Consider the following 6,132-nt stretch of genomic DNA (forward strand, 5'->3'; position numbering starts at 1 on the left):
AATGATAATTTTTTTCTCCTTGAGGATGAAAAAGACCATTGAGACCCTCTAAGTTGTCCTCAAAGCATTCCCTCCAACATGCCCCAGGGTAAAACCAGGGTGCTTATCTTTTGGGGCCATGATCTTGTGGGAGTCAGGTGACTTGCGCAAGAGCACAGCCCACCAAAACAGGATGTCCTGCTTATATCAGGACAATTGTGGGGTATGTCATAGCAGACCTGTTGAAATGAATGAACCTAAGCTAGTCATGTCCATTAATTTCAATAGGTCTATACTGAGTAGAACAACTACAGGTTACAGCCCAAATTTTGTCAATGAATGTAGTAGATGCCAATTGCCACCACCAGCTAAAGATCTCCTTAAATCTGAGCAACAGAACTTTGCATTGCAGAAATGTATTTCAGGTGTTATTTAACTTGTCAGCAAAGGAAATTAAGTATATCTTTATTAAAGTGCTTATTAAAATTGGTAGTTGTGACTAGTTCATTCTCTTCCAAGCCGAAGAAAAAAGAAAAAGAAAAAAAGTTAAAGGTGGAGAATACTTTAAAGCTCTTGCAGACAAATCAGTAGTATGTTTACTCATTGACGTTGGCATACTTAGGATTGCAGCCTTAATTTTCAATTGCTCCAGCATATAACTCCTAAAGCACCACTTGAGGAGAAAGACTGGAGAGGAATCCTCTGCAACCGCAATGAGCTGCAGATGTGTCAGACCCAGCTAGACTCAAGCACTGACAGTCATCGCTGGTGCAGAGACATCTATTGTGTGCAAAACTAGCTAAGCTTGACCTGTCTATGTCAAGCTGACATTTGATTAAGTTGATGTGACCAAGGAGTGGTGGCGCTCACTAAAGCAGCACAGTGCACTCCTAAGCAGGAGAAGGAAATGTATGGTTCTGTGGGTTAACTGGCATAAATGGTCAGGGCTAGTAGAGGCATAGATACTGTTATTTACAGCCAGTGGAAACTGATGTGGTAGGTACCATAAGCCATGAGAGTGAAGGAGGCAATTCACCATGCCTTGGTTCTGTGAAAATCTGGTGCATGCAAGCTGTGACAAGAAAGGTCTCACAGGCTTCCTCTGCTTTCTATAAGAAGAGAAAACTTGGGCAATGGTATTTCCTACAGGAGGCCTGAACCACTTGTGATCAGTCAAGCCAAATGCAGCTCTTCAGAAGCTGCCTTACACGAGGGCACAGGATTTGGCTATCTAACCTGGTTGTATCTACTCAACCTGGTGAACTTCCTGACAGTAAGAGCTGTTCAACAGTGGGATTTGCTGCCAAGGAGTGTGGTGGAGTCTCCTTCTTTGGAGGTCTTTAAGCAGAGGCTTGACAACCATATGTCAGGAGTGCTCTGATGGTGTTTCCTGCTTGGCAGGGGGTTGGACTCGATGGCCCTTGTGGTCTCTTCCAACTCTATGATTCTATGATTCTATGATTCTATGGTGCCCCCCAGATGATGTATGCATATGTAATTTCTCAGTGTTGGGCACTTCAGTGGAGAGATCCAGTCACTGCAACTAATTTTGCCTGCTTTTGTTGACATTAGAATGAACCTCTAGAGAAAACTCCGAGAGAATACAGTATTTGTGTTGAATCCACAATGAAAAAAGGCCTTCATTTCTGAAAACAAATGGCCCAGTTCTACTAGTTTTGTTACTATATCACAATGAAAGATCATCTAGAATATGTTTAACGTGCTGCATGCTTTCAAGAACCATTATTCTGCATTAAGTGTAGGGACTTTCACAGTGATAGCCATCCACAGAAACAAACTGAAAATTTTAAAGTAGCTGGGATCAGCATCAGTGTGTTCACAACCCCACACCCTTCCAAATCTCCATGTACATGCAACAAATCAGATTCATATAGTTGTATGTTACAAAGTACATCTAAATATTTAACACCCCCCCCCCAAAAAAAATAATAGCTTATCTCCAGCTTTTTACAACCTTGGAACAACCACTGCGCAGAAGTGTATGCATGCACATCTTTTATATGATAAAACTTGATTTTTTTCATGAACTGCTTGATCAGGAATTTAGTAATGTTCCTGATTAACGAGTTTATGGGACAAAAAAGCAAGTTTTTTAATATCACAAGCAGCAAAGGCAATTATGTGGCACTCAGGGCTGCTGCCAAGTCTGGCCTGCACCAGAAGGCAAAGGCATCTTTCCAGCTTTTGCAACCCTAGCTGAGATTTTATACACTAAATAAACCTTTTCCTTTACATTGATAAAATTCGCTTTGTTTCAGAAACAGCTTGGAGGCTGGAAGATTGTGGAAAGAAAAAATTGTTCTGGAAGTAAATCATTTTTTAAATCTATGATGAATAGACATGATTCAGTTTTCCCTTCTCTGTATGCATAGGGCAATGTGATGTTTTGAATCAATTACTGAACAAATATATACTGTACAAATTTATACCATTGCAGCTGCCCCCCTATGGGCGGCGCACCAGACCCCTGGGATGCCACACCTCCAGGACACACACAAGCCCCTCCCCCGCCTGCTCTCTGCCCCCCCCCCGGTTCCAGAGTATGAAGCTCTGCCACTGATTCCAGACCCTCTTCCCTGGTCATAAGGATGCTCAGGATAGCCTGTACAAGGTCAGTTTCCTGAAGAAGGGTGGGAGAGAGGGCTGCACAAAGCCTAGCACCTTTGCAACCATCTGTGTATTAAAATATACAGCTGAATAGGTATGTAAGTGGGGTTATATATCAACATCAAGCCAAGTTCTCATTTGCCACCCAGCCTCCCAGCACAGAGAGCCAAACCTGGCTTCCCAAACCTCTCAACAACCACTGATTTCAGAGATAATAAACCTTTAGAAGTCCTCACCCTTTTGCATATAGAAGTGAATTCCAAAAGATTGTGTTTATCATGTGTATATCTCATGAGGTGGCTGACGCTGGACGCCAGTGTCAGGGTCACTGAAGGAAGGCAGCTGCTGCCATCACAACTGTGCTGCTACTACAGCATGTGACTTCCCCTCCGTGCCAGTGAGATCATCAGCTTTTTAATTACAGGCACCCCCTGGTTTGTGCGGGGGTTGCGTTCCGGGTCATCGTGCACTTCTGTGAAATCATGTGTAATTGAAACAACTCACGAAAGCCTGCAAACACCTCACCCCACCCTCTGCCCCATTCTTTTAGTGGTGCCTTTATGATGTTTCCAGATCACTTCCAGTTACAGCACCATGCGCACGTGTGCAATTGCACACATATTGGTCGTGCCTAAAACAGGGGTTGCCTGTATGTACCAGAGAGTAACATGATGCACTTGTAGCTGTCCCTGGGAAAAAGCCATAGCCCAACAGCAGAGTGCATGCTATGCATTCAGAGGTTCTAGGATCCAGCCAATTGAAAGGATCCCATGCGCACAGGTGGAAGGACCTGAGACATTTGAGGGCCACAGCCACTCGGGGTGCTGAGCTAGAGGGAGCAAAAGATATGACTCAGTTCCTTCAGACAGTTCCCTCTGACTCCAGTGTCACACTTGAACTTTGTAGCCCATCACAACCTCTTTGCTTTCTCTCACAGAACTCAATGGGTCCCATTCTTCCACCTTTAATGCTATAACCCTTAAAGCACTTTTATGCATCCACCTTCCTGTGGAACATTTGAGCACATAACTCCATGCAAGATTACAACTTTACAACAGCATTGACTACACCAGCTCCAGGTGTGTGTTTTTTTGAAGCCATTTTCTGCTGCCCATATGAGAGAGGTTTCATTCTTATCCAATGCTGCTGGAACGGTTAACAACATAAATCAATGCCACTAGGAAGTGTTCAGATTAATGACATGTAAAGGCTGCAGCTGAAATTCGGCCTCTTTACAAATTCCTGCAGAAGCGTAGGTTTGTTTTCAAGCATCCATCTCTTAAGTGCACTGCATAGAGCTTAATAAACCACTTTTGAGTGGATTTGGATGAAGTTCATAATAAGGTCCCATTTCTAAGAGCTTTACAAATGACATGTAAAGGCTGTAATTGTGCTACAGACATGAGAATTATAGGTTATTGAGTATGGTTCAGCATGATTATCAGCAACCTTTTTTGTTCATTGGCCTCCAGAACTATCCAACAATGGATGAACACTTATTAGACCTCTAAAGTTCCAAATAGAAGCCAGATGTTAACATGTATTTTATTTTTATTTGGATTACAGTTATCCTAGGCACTATAACCAAAATACTGGCCAGTAATAGCTCCTCACAGTGGCCAATATGTGCAAAGTATATATATTGTGATCAGAACTGTTCTGAAAAGCGACACATCCTGAAAATCTAGAACATTCAGTGTTTAATCAGCTTCCTAAAGGTCTAGATTCCCTCTCTTCCCTATTTCTTTCTTTTCCATCTCCAGCCAGCCACGTGGCACGAAGTATCTGAGGAGAGAAGCCAGTTTGTTCTTAAAATCAAAAGTGCAGTGATTACACTTCTGCAAAGCCATATACTCAATCAGGTATAGAAATTCAGCATACTAAAATCACATACTAAAATGTGATAGGGAACACACACACACACACATATAGATAAAGGTAAAGGACTCTTGGACAGTTAAGTCCAGTCAAAGGCAACTTTGGGGTTGCGGCACTCATTTCGCTTTCAGGCCGAGGGAGCCAGCGTTTGTCCACAGACAGCTTTCTGGGTCATGTGGCCAGCATGACTAAACTGCTTCTGGCACAACAGAACACCATGACGGAAACAAGACCTCACGGAAACACCATTTATCTTCCCACCACAGTGGTACCTATTTATCTACTTGCACTGGCATGCTTTCGAACTGCTAGGTTGGCAGGAACTAGGACAGACCAATGGGAGCTCCCTCCACTGACCTCCCAATCAACAAGCCCAAGAGGCTCAGTGGTTTAGACCACAGTGCCACCTGCGTCCCTAGGGAACACATATAGTAGCTATCTAATCCTCACAGTACTATGCTAATGATATTCAACTTATGGTATCTTGTGGTGTTGGGGCAGTGGTTCAAACATTTGTGTCAGTCTGTGCCACCCTTTTTCTTTTCTGAGCCAATGGAAAATCCACACAACCCAATTGGCATGTTGTGATTGTGGATTATGTTATTATGTAAATCTAGTACGTTCATTATTGCATGCTGATGAGTGTGCATGCTGATGAGTGTCAGCACATACGCCCAACTTGCAGTTCAAAACATCACTTGGATGTACATCCAAAAGAATTTAGCATATTTTGGATCCCTGGGAAACTTAACAAACCTGCTTCACCTGGAACTGGGTGTGGAGAGTGCAGCTGAATGAAGCACATCTGTGGGAATCTTGAGGAAGTATCAGCCACCTTGGGCCTGCCCATAAAAAGCAAGTCTAGAGAGAGAGACTAGGGTGATGTCTGCTGTTTCCAGGAACTCTTCTCATTGTGAGACCTTTGTGAGTGAACTGAGAGTTTGTTTGGACCCTGGGTGAGAACCCAGAGGCTGAAAGGGAGGGTGTGTCAGTGTCCTGAACCCCTGGCCTACCTGGTGGCAAGTCAGGATGTCAAGTCCCCAGTCCATGGTCAGTCCACATGTCCAAAGTCCAAACTGAAGCACAGTCCCACAGAGATCCTGGAGGATCCAAGCTGAGGTCCACCAACATGGGCAGTGGAGGAGACATAACACCTCAGCTGTGCTTCCCTTTTATACTTTGCCTGCTGGCTGCAGCATCTGGGCTTGACAAGGCATGGAACTACAACTCCCATCATCCATGACCACTGGTCCTGTTAGCTTGGGGTGATGGGAGTTGTAGTCCCAAAACATCTGGAAGGCTGAGTTTACCTATGCCTGTCCTAGAACACCCTGCCTGCTGCTCCCTATGCCTCAGAGCCGTGTTTGTGAAGACGGTTCCTTTGGCTCTGGTGATGGGTTGTGCTGCTCCAGTTCCTGTGCACTAACCCTGTGCACTGACTCTGCAATAATCCCTTGTCATCCTCTGTCACCCTATGAATACTTCCTACACCAACCTCTCCTTCCCCATTCCCAGCTTACCTCAGTGTGTCCCAGTCCTGGCCACACCCCTCACCAGAATCCTCTTCCTCCTCTCTGCTGTCCTGCCAGTTCATGACAGTCAGAAGGAAAATGAACTGATACTGATTTTGATATATTAGTAATTTTG

The sequence above is a fragment of the Podarcis tiliguerta genome, assembly GCF_965153285.1.
Source record: "Podarcis tiliguerta genome assembly, chromosome: 7".
NCBI lineage: Eukaryota > Metazoa > Chordata > Lepidosauria > Squamata > Lacertidae > Podarcis > Podarcis tiliguerta.